The sequence below is a fragment of the Bos mutus genome, chromosome X (genome assembly GCF_027580195.1).
Source record: "Bos mutus isolate GX-2022 chromosome X, NWIPB_WYAK_1.1, whole genome shotgun sequence".
Lineage (NCBI taxonomy): Eukaryota > Metazoa > Chordata > Mammalia > Artiodactyla > Bovidae > Bos > Bos mutus.
Window position 1 is genome coordinate 51,829,986 of NC_091646.1, and position 16,457 is coordinate 51,846,442.

Genomic DNA, 16,457 nt, shown 5'->3' on the forward strand with positions numbered 1-16,457 from the left:
CACTGATGAAAGAAATCAAAGATTACACAAATAGATGGAGAAATATACCCTGTACATGGATCAGTAGAATCAGTATAGTGAACATGAGTATATTACCCAAAGCAATCTATAGATTCAATGCAATCCCTGTCAAGCTACCAATAGTATTTTTCAGAGAAGTAGAACAAATAATTTCACAACTTGTATGGAAATACATAAAACCTCGAATAGCCAAAGCAATCTTGAGAAAGAAGAATGGAACTGGAGGAATCAACCTGCCTGACTTCAGGCTCTACTACAAAGCTAGTCATGAAGACAGTATGGTACTGGCACAAAGACAGAAATATAGATCAATGGAACAAAATAGAAAGCCCAGAGACAAATCCATGCACCTATGGACACCTTATATTTGACAAAGGAGGCAAGAATATACAATGGAGAAAGACAATCTCTGTAACAAGTGGTGCTGGGAAAACTGGTCAACCACTTGTAAAAGAATGAAACTCGAACGCTTTCTAACACCATACACAAAAATAAGCTCAAAATGGATTAAAGATCTAAATATAAGACCGTAAACTATAAAACTCCTAGAGGAAAACATAGGCAAAACACTCTCCGACATAAACCACAGCAGGATCCTCTATAACCCACCTCCCAGAATATTGGAAATAAAAGCAAAAATAAACAGTGGGACCTAATTAAACTGAAAAGCTTTTGCACAATGAAGAAAACTATAAGCAAGGTGAAAAGACAGCCTTTAGAATGGGAGAAAAAATAGCAAATGAAGCAACTGACAAAGAGTTAATCTCAAAAATATACAAGTAACTCCTGCAGCTCAATTCCAGAAAAATAAAAGACCCGATCAAAAAATGGGCCAAAGACCTAAACAGACATTTCTCCAAAGAAGACATACGAATGGCTAACAAACACATGAAAAGATGCTCGACATAACTCATTATCAGAGAAATGCAAATCAAAACCACAATGAGGTACCATCTCACACTGGTCAGAATGGATGATATCAAAATATCTACAAACAATAAGTGCTGGAGAGGGTGTGGAGAAAAGGGAACCCTCTTACACCGTTGGTAGGAATGCAAACTAGTTCAGCCACTATGGAGAACATTGTGGAGATTCCTTAAAACACTGGAAATAGAACTGCCATATGACCCAGAAATCCCACTGCTGGGCATACACACTGAGGAAACCAGGACTGAAAGAGACACATATACCCCAATGTTCATTGCAGCACTGTTTATAATAGCCAGAGCATGGAAGCAACCTAGATGTCCATCAGCAGATGAATGGATAAGAAAGCTGTGGTACATATACACAATGGAGTATTACTCAGCCATTAAAAAGAATGCATTTGAATCAGTTCTAATGAGGTGGATGAAACTGGAGCCTATTATGCAGAGTGAAGTAAGTCAGAAAGAAAAACACCAGTATAGTATACTAATGCATATATTTGGAATTTAGAAAGATGGTAACAATGACCCTGTATATGAGACATCAAAAGAGACATAGATGTAAAGAACAGTCTTTTGGACTCAGTGGAAGAAGGCGAGGGTGGGATGACTTGGGAAAATCGCATTGAAACATGTATATTATCTTATGTGAAATGGATTGCCAGCCCAGGTTCGATGCATGAGACAAGGTACTCAGGCTGATGCACTGGGATGACCCTGAGGGATGGGGAGGGAGGTGGAAGGGGGGTTCAGGATAGGGAAAACATGTACACACATGGCTGATTCATGTCAATGTATGGCAAACCAATACAACATTGTAAAGTAATAAGCCTCCAATTAAAATAAATACATTAATTTTTAAAATATTCTGTTTCTCTACAAGTAAATGTACAACAAAAAATATTAAAGATGGCATACTATACATACTAGTCTGCACTTTGTCCTTTACATTTAATAATTCCAATAGAATATAAGCTCCAGGAAGGCAAGATTTTGTTTGTTTTCACAATATCTAGAAAAATATCTGACCTGTATCAGAGATTTCATAAATATTTGTTGAATGCTGAATGATATATTTGGAGATTTTTCCATATCAGCATGTATCTGGGATTAGCAAACATTTTCTAAATAGGACCAAATAGTAAATATTTTGAGCTTTGCAGGCCATATGTTCATCACAATTACTCAAATGGTCATAGATAATACATAAACAAATAGGTGTGACTGTGCTACAATAAAATTTTATTAAAAAAAATAAATGGTGAGCCAGATTTGTTCTGTGGGCTATTAGTTTCATGTCCCTAAGTATACACAAATCAGTCTACCCTTTTTCATACCTGCATACTGTTCCATCATGAATATACTATAAATTCATTAATGAGAACCCATTTATGTTCATCTATTGCTGTTATCACTGACCTAGAGCCAGACATCCTGGAATGTGAAGTCAAGTGGGCCTTAGAAAGCATCACTATGAACAAAGCTAGTGGAGGTGATGGAATTCCAGTGGAGCTATTTCAAATCCTGAAAGATGATGCTCTGAAAGTGCTGCACTTAATATGCCAGCAAATTTGGAAGACGCAGCAGTGGCCACAGGACTGGAAAAGGTCAGTTTTTCATTCCAATCCCAAAGAAAGGCAATGCCAAAGAATGCTCAAACTACCCTACAATTGCACTCATCCCACACGCTAGTAAAGTAATGCTCAAAATTCTCCAAGCCAGGCTTCAGCAATATGTGAACCGTGAACTTTATGATGTTCAAGCTGGTTTTAGAAAAGGCAGAGGAACCAGACATCAAATTGCCAACATCCACTGGATCATAGAAAAATCAAGAGAGTTCCAGAAAAACATCTATTTCTGCTTTATTGACTATGCCAAAGCCTTTGACTGTGTGGATCACAATAAACTGTGGAAAATTCTGAAAGAGATGAGAATACCAGACCACCTGATCTGCCTCTTGAGAAATTTGTATGCAGGTCAGGAAGCAAGAGTTAGAACTGGACATGGAACAACAGACTGGTTCTAAATAGGAAAAGGAGTACTTCAAGGCTGTATATTGTCACCCTGCTTATTTAACTTATATGCACAGTACATCATGAGAAATGCTGGACTGGAAGAAGCACAAGCTGGAATCAAGATGGTCAGGAGAAATATCAATAACCTCAGATATGCAGATGATACCACCCTTATGGCAGAAAGTGAAGAGGAACTAAAAAGCCTCTTGATGAAAGTGAAAGTGGAGAGTGAAAAAGTTGGCTTAAAGCTCAACATTCAGAAAATGAAGATCTTGGCATCCGGTCCCATCACTTCATGGGAAATAGATGGGGAAACAGTGGAAACAGTGTCAGACTTTATTTTTCTGGGCTCCAAAATCACTGCAGAAGGTGACTGCAACCATGAAATTAAAAGACGCTTACTCCTTGGAAGGAAAGTTATGACCAACCTAGATAGCATATTCAAAAGCAGAGATATTACTTTGCCAACAAAGGTTCATCTAGTCAAGGCTATGGTTTTTCCTGTGGTCATGTATGGATGTGAGTGTTGGACTGTGAAGAAGGCTGAGTGCTGAAGAATTGATGCTTTTGAACTGTGGTGTTGGAGAAGACTCTTGAGAGTCCCTTGGACTGCAAGGAGATTCAACCAGTCCATTCTGAAGGAGATCAGCCCTGGGATTTCTTTGGAAGGAATGATGCTAAAGCTGAAACTCCAGTACTCTGGCCACTTTATGTGAAGAGTTGACTCATTGGAAAAGACTCTGATGCTGGGAGGGATTGGGGGCAGGAGGAGAAGGGGACGACAGAGGATGAGATGGCTGGATGGCATCGGGAGTTCATGATGGACAGGGAGGCCTGGCATGCTGCGATTCATGGGGTCGCAAAGAGTCGGACACGACTGAGCGACTGAACTGAACTGATTGCTGTTATAATAAATGTTGTAACTATGTTTCAATGAGAAACTTTTTTCTTTGTGCACCTAATGGTCAAGTAAAAGTGAATAGACATTCTTTTTAATTTTTTTTTAATTGGAGGATAATTGCTTTACGATGTTGCATTGGTTTCTGCCATACAACAACATGAATCAGCAATAAATATGTATATATCCCTTTCCTCTTGAACTTCCCTCCCACCCCCTTTCTCATCCCAACCCTCTAGGCTGTCACAGAAGACCAGGTTGAGATCCCTGTTTTACACAGCAAATTCCCACTAGCTATCTATTTTACATATTATAATGTATATTTTTCAATATACTTTCTACATTTGCCCCACCCTCTCTTCCCCTGCTGTGTCCACAAATTTGTTCTCTATGTCTGCATTTCTATTCCTGCCCTGCAAATAGGTTCATTAGTGCCATTTTTTTAGATTCCATATATATGCATTAATATACCATGTTTGTTTTTCTCTTTCTGACTTACTTCACTCTGTATAACAAACTCTTGGTTCATCCACCTCACTAGAACTGACTCAAATTCATTTCTTTTTATGACTGAGTAACATTCCATTGTGTTTATGTACCACAACTTCTTTGTCTATTCATCTGTTCATGGACATTTAGGTTGCTTCTGTGTCCTGGATATTGGTAAGTGCTGCTACAGTGAACATTGGGGTATATGTATCTTTTTGAGTTATAGTTTTCTCAGGGTATATGGCCAGTAGTGGATTGCTGGGTCATATGGTAGCTTTATTCCTAGTTTTAAAAGAAATCTCCACAATGTTCTCCATAGTGGGAGCACAGGCATTCTTAATTAAACACATACTGCACAGTTGCCATCTCAAGAGATTGCATTAATTTGTGCTCCCGCCTGTAGTGTATGACATTGCCTGCTTCTCCACTCTCTCTCTCAATGCTGTATACATTATTAAATTTTTATTTTTGCTGACTTAGGAGGCAAATCTAGATGATCATTCATTTTCATTTTTAAAAATCATTCAAACATACAAAAAGCCCAGAAAAGAGTATAGCAAACATAGCAAAAATTAAATAGATGCTAATATTTTACTTTATGTGCTGTACATCTTCCTTTTTTAAAAAGAGAAAATGAAATTATCGATATAGCTAGAGTCCCACTTTATACCCTTTCAAAAAATCTCCCTCAATCCTCAGAAGTAACTTCTACCTTGAAGTTGAAGTGTGTCACTACATATATGCACATGTATTATATAATATATGACAAATATGTATATGGATAGTGGTATATAATAATATATAATATATGTCATTTTATCTATATGTGTGTATGCATATATATAATATTTATACACACATCTCTGTGTGTTTTTAAGCTTTACATAAGTGGTATTATACTCTCTTTCTGCAACTTGCTTTTTTAGTTCAAATTACTTTAAGGTTTATACAACTTGCTTTTATTCATTCAAAATTATGTTTGAGATTTATATGGATATATGTAGATCAAGTTCATTCATTTTAGTTATTATGGGATTCTCCAGGCAAGAGTACTGGAGTGGGTTGCCATTTCTCTCTCCAGGGGATCTTCCCGACCCAGGGATCGAACCCGGGTCTCCCACATTCCAGGCAGACGCTTTAACCTCTGAGCCACCAGGGAAGCCCATTATGTATTGTACCATTGTACAAAGAAACCATAATTTAATTATCCATTCCCCTCCTCTGGAACAGTTAGAAGATGCCAAAGGTCAACACAACTGGTTACTAATTAAAATGGTAAAGACAGACTTCAATCAGTAATATACTATTGCAACAGGGATAAGAATCCAGTGTGAACTGAACTCAACTTTGATTTATACAAAAGTGACTGGGAGTTTTAAAGGGAGAATGAGGGAATAGGGAGGGGAGTGAGTAGGGGCTCAGCAGAGTCAGGGAAGTGAAAAATTACAAAAAGTCAGAAGAGGCTTTTGGTCCATGAGAAACCCATCTGGTTTTGCTAAGTGGCCCTTATTGAAGTTAGGCTTCTCTCACCCCTGCAGAGACTGGGGGACAGGGGTGCTATCTTAAGATGTTGGCTGGACAGTCAGAATGGCTGTGATCCAAAAGTCTACAAGCAATAAATGCTGGAGAGGGTGTGGAGAAAAGGGAACCCTCTTACACTGTTGGTGGGAATGCAAACTAGTACAGCCACTATGGAGAACAGTGTGAAGATTCCTTTAAAAAAAACTGGAAATAGAACTGCCTACTGCTGGGCATACACACTGAGGAAACCAGAATTGAAAGAGACACGTGTACCTCAATGTTCATCACAGGACTGTTTATAATAGCCAGGACATGGAAGCAACCTAGATGTCCATCAGCAGATGAATGGATAAGAAAGCGGTGGTACATATACACAATGGAGTATTACTCAGCCATTAAAAAGGATGCATTTGAATCAGTTTTAATGAGGTGGATGACACTGGAGCCTATTATACAGAGTGAAGTAAGCCAGAAAGAAAAACACCAGTATAGTATACTAATGCATATATATGGAATTTAGAAAAAATGGTAACAATAACCCTGTATGTGAGACAGCAAAAGAGACACAGATGTATAGAACAGTCTTTGGACTCTGTGGGAGAGGGAGAGGATGGGATGATCTGGGAGAATGGCATTGAAACATGTATAATATCATATAAGAAATGAATCGCCAGTCCAGGTTTGATGCAGGATACAGGATGCTTGGGGTTGGTGCACTGGGATGACCCAGAGGGATGGTATGGGGAGGGAGGTAGGAGGGGGGTTCAGGATTGGGAACAAGTGTACACCTGTGGTGGATTCATGTTGATGCATGGCAAAACCAATACAATATTGTAAAGTAATTAGCCTCCAATTAAAATAAATAAATTTAAATTTAAAAAAAAGTGATGTTTGCTGGAACAAGCTGTTGATTCTTTCAGCAGATTTCAGTTTTCTCAGGCAGGCACTGTAAGGGGATCTAGGATCATCCTAGGAATGATAGATTTGTGCTGTTAGAAATGATGTTAATGTTTTCTTCAATTCTTTATAGGCCAAGATTGAGGTCTAGTCAAGAAAGAGCTCAGAGGACCCTGGATAGGGTTTGGTCAAGAAGAGAATCTTTGTTAATGATTGCCTCCTATTTTGCTACAAGAATGCAGCAAAGCAAACCCTTGTACATTTGTGCACTAGTGTAAGATTTTCTTTAAGACAAAATCTTTTAGAATTTATCTAGAAGCCTTTCCATTCTGCACCAGAAACCTCTACTTTCCTCCAAGAAAAGAAAAAAAAAAAAAAAAGATAGGATCCTAAACAGGAATTACTGTGATGTAAGGTATGGCATCTTCAGTATTATCAAGTGACTGTCCAAAATAGTTGTAATTTTTTTTTATATTCCTACCAGAAATGCATAAAAGATTTAATTTCCCCAAACCCTCACCAGCCCTTTGATCCAAAAGATCCCAATTAGAATTAAAACAAGTAAGGCGAATCATGTAAGTGCATGGTGAGATTCTATCTTTGCTTAAAAATTTGATACTTTGTTCATCATGGATTTTTTGAATAAATTTTTAGTTTTGAAAATATTGTATTAAAATATTGCTTATGTTGACTGAATTTTTTGGTGCTCCCTTACATTTTGTGCCTGAGGAGAGAGTGCCTCAATTACCTCCTACCCTGCTGAATGTTAGTGAATCTATTACTTTTCACCATTTTGATGATGGATACAAAATGGACCTTCATTATCCTAACTTTAACTTGCCTGATGATTAGTGAACTCAAGTATGTTTTCTTATGTTTATTTCACCATCTAGGTTTATTCTCTGAAGTAGCTGTGCTGCTGCTACTGCTGCTAAGTCACTTCAGTCGTGTCCGACTCTGTTTGAGTCACTGACGGAAGCCCACCAGGCTCCCCCATCCCTGGGGTTCTCCAGGAAAGAACACTGGAGTGAGTTGCCATGTCCTTCTCCAATGCATGAAAGTGAAAAGTGAAAGTGAAGTCACTCAGTCGTATCCAACTCTTAGCGACCCTATGGACTGCAGCCTACCAGGATTCTCTGTCCATGGGATTTTCCAGGCTGTACATATCCTCTAATCAATTTTCTATTGTGTAGTTTGCCTTCTCTTTATTAATTTATAGAATATATACATATTCTGTGGGGCTTCCCAGGTGGCACTAGTGGTAAATAACCTGCCTGCCAATGCAGGTAGACGTAAGAGACACAAGTTCAATCCTAGGGTTGGGACGATCCCCTGGAGGAGTGTACGGCAATCCACTCCAGTGTTCTTGCCTGGAGAATCCCATGGACTAGGGGCCTGGTTGGCTGTAGTCCATAGGTTCGCACAGAGTCAGACACGACTAAAGCAACTTAGAATCCATTCACATGCATGCACATACATGTTCTGCATTAAAAAATATCTTTGTTAGCTATATGGATTACATATATCTTCTCTCAATCTGTATCTGGGCTCTTCATTTGCTTTATGGTGTGTTTTAGTCAAATAGAAGTTTGTAATATAATTTTAATGTGATCAAAGTCATCCATCTCTTCATTTCTAATCTGTGCTCTTCAGTGTGTTGTATTTAAAACATTTTTTTCAACCCCACTATAAAGCTCTTCTCCCCTCTTTCCTTCTGAAAGTTTTACTTTTCATACTTATCTCTTTAATTCAGCAGGATTAAGTAGGAATCTAATTTTGTCTTTATTTCATATAGATAGCTAGTTTCCCCAAATAAATTTATTCAATAGTTCATCCCATTTTTCTTAATTGATTTATTATGGAATATATTCATAGATAAAGCTCATATAAGGTGGGTCTGTTTCTATGTTTTCTCTTACATTCTATTAGTCCATCCTTATACCAAAACTACACTTAAAAAATGATAGTTTTTGTTATAATTGTTCTATTTTATTATGTTATTGTTGTTAATCTCTTGCAATCTCTAATTTATAAATAAACTTTAACACAGGTCTGTATTATAGGAAAAAAAATCATATATATATAGAATTCAGTATTATCCACAGTTTAATGCTTCCCCTGCGGGTCCTAGAACCTGTCCCCCACAGATGAAGGGCAACTGCTATACAAAACTGCTTTATAATCTTGATTTCATGGTAGGTAAGTCCTCTGTTTATTATTATTGTTATCATCATCATCATCACCATTAAGTGTTATCCTAACTGCTCTTGGCCTTTTACTATTCTTTAATATAAATTTCAGGACGAACTTTTTGAAGGAAAAGTTTTGTTTTAATTATATTTTGGGTTTATAGATTAATTTGATGGAAATTACAATCTTCATGATATTTTCCCATCTGTGAACATGGCACATGAACATTTAAAATTCTCCATCTATTTATCTGTATTTTATGATTTTACAATATTTTATGATTTTCTTCATAAAAGTCTTATACTTCTTTTAAAATATATTTTATAATCATTTTTCTTTTTAAAATTAAAAAAAAAATTAACACCAAGAACATTTTGTATTGGGGTATAGGAAATTTAACAATGTTATGGTAGTTTCATCATGATGCCTTCTAAGGCCCACTTGACTTCACATTCCAGGATGTCTGGCTCTAGATGAGTGATCACACTATCGTGATTATCTGGGTCGTGAAGATCTTTTTTGTACAGTTCTTCTGTGTATTCTTGCCACATCTTCTTAATATTTTCTGCTTCTGTTAGGTCCATACCATTTCTGTCCTTTATCGAGCCCATCTTTGCATGAAATATTCCCTTGGTATCTCTAATTTTCTTGAAGAGATCTCTAGTCTTTCCCATTCTGTTGTTTTCCTCTATTTCTTTGCACTGATCACTGAGAAAGGCTTTCTTATCTCTCTCTTCTTGCTGTTCTTTGGAACTCTGCATTCAGATGCTTATATCTTTCCTTTTCTCCTTTGCTTTTCGCTTCTCTTCTTTTCACAGCTATTTGTAAGGCCTCCCCAGACAGCCATTTTGCTTTTTTGCATTTCTTTTCCATGGGGATGGTCTTGATCCCTGTCTCCTGTACAATGTCACGAACCTCATTCCATAGTTCATCAGGCACTCTATCTATCAGATCTAGGCCCTTAAATCTCTTTCTCACTTCCACTGTATAATCATAAGGGATTTAATTTAGGTCATACCTGAATGGTCTAGTGGTTTTCCCTACTTTCTTCAATTTAAGTCTGAATTTGGTAATAAGGAGTTCATGATCTGAGCCACAGTCAGCTCCTGGTCTCGCTCTTGTTGACTGTATAGAGCTTCTCCATCTTTGGCTGCAAAGAATATAATCAATCTGATTTCGGTGTTGACCATCTGGTGATGTCCATGTGTAGAGTCTTCTCTTGTGTTGTTGGAAGAGGGTGTTTGCTATGACCAGTGCATTTTCTTGGCAAAACTCTCTGAGTCTTTGCCCTGCTTCATTCCATATTCTAGCATATTCAAAAGCAGAGACATTACTTTGCCAACAAAGGTCTGTCTAGTCAAGGCTATGGTTTTTCCTGTGGTCATGTATGGATGTGAGAGTTGGACTGTGAAGAAGGCTGAGCGCAAAAGAATTGGTGCTTTTGAACTGTGGTGTTGGAGAAGACTCTTGAGAGTCCCTTGGACTGCAAGGAGATCCAACCAGTCCATTCTGAAGGAGATCAGCCCTGGGATTTCTTTGGAAGGAATGATGCTAAAGCTGAAACTCCAGTACTTTGGCCACCTCATGCGAAGAGTTGACTCATTGGAAGAGACTCTGATGCTGGGAGGGATTGGGGGCAGGAGGAGAAGGGGACAACAGAGGATAAGATGGCTGGATGGCATCACTGACTCAATGGACATGAGTCTGAGTGAACTCCGGGAGTTGGTGATGGACAGGGAGGCCTGGCGTGCTGCGATTCATGGTGTCGCAAAGAGTCAGACACGACTGAGTGACTGAACTGAACTGATGGCAGTTTCAGGTAAGCAGCAAAGTGACTTAACCATACATAAACATGTATCCATTCTCCCCCAAACTCCCCTCCCATCCAGGCTGGCATATAGTATTGAGCAGAGTTCCGGGTGCTATACAATATGTCTTTATTGGTTATCCATTTTAAGTATAGCAGTGTATAGATGACATTCTCAAAGTCCCTAACTATCCCTTCCCCCTGGCAACCATTAAATTGTTTTCTAAGTCTGTGAGTCTCTTTCTGTTTTGTAAGTAAGTTCATTTGTATCATTTATTTTTAGATTCCACATATAAGGGATGTCATATAATATTTTTCCTTCTCTGTCTGACTTACTTCACTCAGTATGACACTCTCTAGGCCCATCCATGTTGCTGCAAATGGCATTATTTCATCCTTTTTAATGGCTGAGTAATATGCCATTGTATATATGTATCACATCTTCTTTATCCATTCCTCTGTTGATGGAATTGGTTGCTTCCATGTCTTGGCTATTGTAAACAGTGCTGCAGTGAACATTGCGGTGCACTTATCTTTTGGGGCCATGTTTTTCTCCAGATATATGCCCTGGAATGGGATTGCAGGGTCATACGGTAGCTCTATTTTTAGTTTTTTAAGGAACCTCCATACTATTCTCCATAGTGGCTGTACTGATTTACATTCCCACCAATAGTGCTGGATGATTCCCTTCTCTCCACACCTTTTCCAACATTTGTTGTCTGTGGATTTTTTGATGATAGTCATTCTGACCAGTGTGAGGTGATATATCATAGTTTTGATTTGCATTTCTCTAATAACTAGTGATGTTGAACATCTTTTCATGTGCCTATTGGCCATCTGTATGTCCTCTCTGGAGAAATGTCTATTCAGGTCTTCTGCCCATTTCTTGAGTGGATTGTTTGTTTTGATGTTATTATGTTTTAAGCTGTTTATAAATTTTGGAGACTAATCCCTCATTGGTCACATTTGCAAATATTTTCTCCCAATCTGTGGGTTGTCTTTTTGTTTCGTTTATTGTTTCCTTTGATGTGGAAAAGCTTTTGAGTTTAAGAAGGTCCCATTTGTTTATTTTTCCTTTTATTTCCAATATCATGGGAGATGGATCTAAAAAGATGTTACTATGATTATGTTTGAGTGTTCAAGTATTATACTTCCATTGTGAGATTTATTAATACTTGTTGCCTTCTTTTTCTATTGTAAATACTGTCCATCTTTGTTATTTTTCTTTTAAACTGTTTGTTGCTGAGATACAAAAACACAATCTTTGCACATTAATTGTATACCTAACAATATTTTAGTTTTAAAAGCTTGTAGTTTTTCCTTGGGTTTTCTGTGTAGACGATCACATTATCTCCAAATAACGTCAGTTTTATTTTTTGTTTTCTATACTGAAATAATAGATATATTTCCTTGTGTAGTTGTGTTAGACAGGTCTTCCAATATAATACTGAATAAATCCATGCTAGTAGGCATTCTTAATTTATTCTTGGCTTTTAGGCAAATAAGTATTTCAAAAGTATCACCAATTATAATTCTTATATGTTTTCCAAAAGTTTACTTTTATCAAGTTAAGCAAATTAACTTTTTAAAAGACTATTTTTCTAGAGTAGTTTTAAATTTACAGCAAAATTGAGAGGGAGATATAGAGATATACCCTCAGCCCCCACACATACATAGCCTCCTCTGTTATCAATATCATTCACCAGAATGGTATATTTTTTTTAAGCAAGGATGGACTTACCTCTCTCTGCACATTGTAATCACCCAAAGTCCATAGTCTACCTTAGAATTCACTCTTAGTGTTATACATTTTATGGATATGGACAAATGCATAGTGACATATATTTATCATTGTAATATTATACAGAGTTTTTTCACCACCTTAAAAATCCTCTCTGCTCTCCTTGTTCATCCTTATTACTACTGGCAATCACTGATATTTTGGTCTCCATAGTTTTTACTTTGAGAAAGTTAATTTTTATTTTCAGTTTTCTGAGTGTTTTTCTTTGCTGAAAGTGGTTGATATTTATCAATAACTTTTTCTGCATTTCATGAAATTGTTTTTGTTTGATCCTATAGCATTAATAAATATTAAATACCTCTTTTTTTCTTCTTGAATATTAAACCATTCTTTCTGTTTTCAGATATGCCACACTTGGTCATGATGTAATACATAGATGGATTCATTTTGTAATATTTTATTTATTATTTATGTGTCTATGTTCATAATTTAGTTTGGCTTACAATTGTTCATTTTCTTTCTCTCCTTTTCTGCTTTTGATGTCAAAGCTAAATTAGGCTCTTTAGAGAATTGAATACTTTTTCTGGAACATTTATGTAAATTAGAGATTATGTGTTCTTTGAAAGTTTGTTTTTTGAAATTTTGTTGGAGTAGATTTTTAACTATTTATTCAAGTTTTAAACAAAAATTGTAGAGCTTGTCAGATTTCCTGTTTCTCTATGGGTCGATTTGAAGAGAATTTTCCTTGAGTTTAGCTTTATTAGCATACAGTTCTTCATAGTCTTCTCTTTTGACAGTTAAAAATATTCTCACTAAAAAAAAAATGCATTCAATTACAATGCTGGGTACCTGTCATTATACATCTGTTTAATACAAAGGCATTCTGTTTAATGAAAAATGCCAAGCTTTGGAGACAGTAAAAAGTGTCTCCAAAAGTAATAACAGTGGTTACCAGGACCTGGGGAGGGGGTGGGGTAAGGATGAACAGGCAGAGCAAAGAGGATTTTTAGGGCAGTGAAAATACTCTCTCTGATACCATAATAATGGATACATATTCAAGCCCATAGATTGTACAACAGGAAGAATGAAAACTAATGTAAACTATGGACTTTGAGTGATTATGATGGCTCAGTGTAGTCTCATTGATTGTCACAAATGTACCACTTCAGTGGGGGATGTCAGTAGTGGGGGAGGCTGTGTATGTGTGGGGAGACAGGTATATGGGAACTTTCTGTACCTCCTATTCAGTTTTGCTGTGATCATAAAATTTCTCTGAAAACAAAATATGTTATGCATTTAATTATGGGTGAAATTATGCATTTATATATTTAAAAGCCACTTTAAATATTTTTGTGAACTGCATGTCCATGTGGTTTTTCCATTGTTAATGGAATTGTCTGTGTTTTCTGACAGATTTCTCAGAATTTTTTTTTTTTTTTTTTTTTGCTGCACCGCATGACGGATGTGATCGTAGTTCCCTGACCAGGGATCAAACCCATGCCCCTTGCATTGGAATCACAGAATCCTAACTGCTGGACCACCAGGGAATTCCTTTAGAACTCTTTGTATATAAATGGAATTAGGCCTTTGCCTATGTTGTAAATATTGTTTCATTTTTCTTTTGAAATCTAGGATAGGTTTCCTATCAGAAGTTCAAAGTTTTTCTGTATTCAAGTCTATCAGTCTTTTACTACATGATTCTTAGGTTCTGTGTGTTGCATAGAAAAGCCTTATTCAATATTAATTATTTTATAAATACACTTACATATTTCCATTTATTATTTTTTGTATTTAAAGCTTTTATTCTCTGGAATGTATTTTTGGTTAGGGAGAGTCATTTTAATAACAATGGATAATATGAGTTATCAATAAATTATCAATTCAATGACATCAGTTATTGAATAATTCACTTGCTGACAGATTTTAAGTACCATCTATAGAGTATGAATCTCCTAGGTGTATAGGGGCTCTTTCTGGACACACTGTTCTGTTACTTTGACCAGCTTGTTTTCATATTAGCCAATCCTGTATTGTTGTAATTACCATAGTTTTATAATATTTTCTTTATTACTTTTCTGGCTAGTCTTGAATGTTTATTTTTCCCCATGAACTTGATACCTTCTTGTCTAAATCTAAAATGTCCTGTTGGTATTTTCATTTGCATCACATTTAAATTAATACACTAAATTTTAAACTATATATGTAAATTATTATCTTACAATATTGAGTTTTTATATTCAAGAGCAATGTGTCTGTGCAAATTTTGTTTTAATCTTCTCAGTAATACTCTAAAGTGGTCTTCATAGAAATCTTTTATGCTTTTCTTTAATATGTTGTAAATGGAATATTTATTCTGTTTCAGTTCAGTTCAGTCGCTCACTTTGTCCGACTCTTTGTGACCCCATGGACTGCAGCACACCAGGCCTCCCTGTCCATCACCAACTCCTGGAGTTTTCTTAAACCCATGTCCATTGAGTCAGTGATGCCATCCAAGCATCTCATCCTCTGCTGTCCCCTTCTCCTCCCACCTTCAACCTTTCCCAGCATCAGGGTCTTTTCAATGAGTCAGTTCTTTGCATCAGGTGGCCAATGTATTGAAGTTTCAACTTTAGCATCAGTCCTTCCAATGAATATTCAGGACTGATTTCCTTTGGGATGGACTGGTTGGATTTCCTTGCAGTCCAAGGGACTCTCAAGAGTTTTCTCCAATACCACTGTTCAAAAGCAACAATTCTTCAGTGCTCAGCTTTCTTTATAGTCCAATTCTCACTTCCATGCATGACTACCACAAAAACAATAGCTTTGACTACACGGACCTTTGTTGGCAAATTAATGTCTCTGCTTTTTTAATATGCTGTCTAGGTTGGTCATAACTTTTCTTCCAAGGAGCAAGCATCTTTGAATTTCATGGCTGCAGTCACCATCTACAGTGATTTTGGAGCCCCACCCCCCAAAAAAAGTCTGTCGCTCTTTCCACTGTTTCCCCATCTATTTCCCATGAAGTGATGGGACCAGATGCCATAATCTTCTGCCACCAACTGGCCAGGTGACCCTGCACCAATCTCCCTGCTTACCTGGGCCTTGGGGTCCTCACCTGTGGAGTGAAGGTCCTAAGTGTTGCTCTGCCTCCTTCACGGAAGTTCCCTAAAGAACAATTTGTCTGACAATCATGAAAGCTCTTTGCAAAATGAAAAGGGTGCAGATGCGAAGGGATATTAATTCCCAGAGCCAGACCTTGACTCAGAAGAAGACAGAAAGGAAGTGTCCCTCCATAACCTGGGCATATGGGGGCTTTAATTTGTTTTCCTTCTCATTACTGACATCCGTGATGCAAGCTGGTACTGTGTGTGGAACACTCTGTCCTTTGAGATCCTTAGGGACAAGGGAATTTGTCAAGCACTCAGGCAGCAGCCAGCTCAGGGCAGAGTGAAAAATACATGAGCTATGGTGGAGTTCTCCTTGTGCTTCTTGAAGCCTTGCCTGGCTAACAGCAATCAGGGGAAAGGCAGGAAGCTTGTCCTCCATTGACTTCCTTTGTAAACCTTCTTCTCCTTGCCCCTGCATGCTCTTGAAGGGTGGTCAGGCCCCACAACTCTCATCCGAACCCTTTCTCCTTCCTTTATCTTTCCTTCTTCCCCTACATAACCTCATCCGTTCTCTCTCAGCCTTGAGTGTTACTTGTCAAATCTGTGCCTGCAGCCTCGAGCTCTGACCCAAGCTCTAGATCTGAACCCACTTGGGCATCCTAGAGGTGTCACAGATTCACCCTCTCCACAATCAAACTTCCCACTTCCAACCTGCTGCTTCCCCTTCAGCTTGAGCTATGCAAAAGAGATAACCAAAGAGACAGAAGAGGTTTGGATTTGAGGATATGATCCAGGCCCCTCTCTTGTGAGGCTGAAAGAAAGTGAAGTTGCTCAGTTGTGTCCAACTCTTTGCTACCCCATGGACT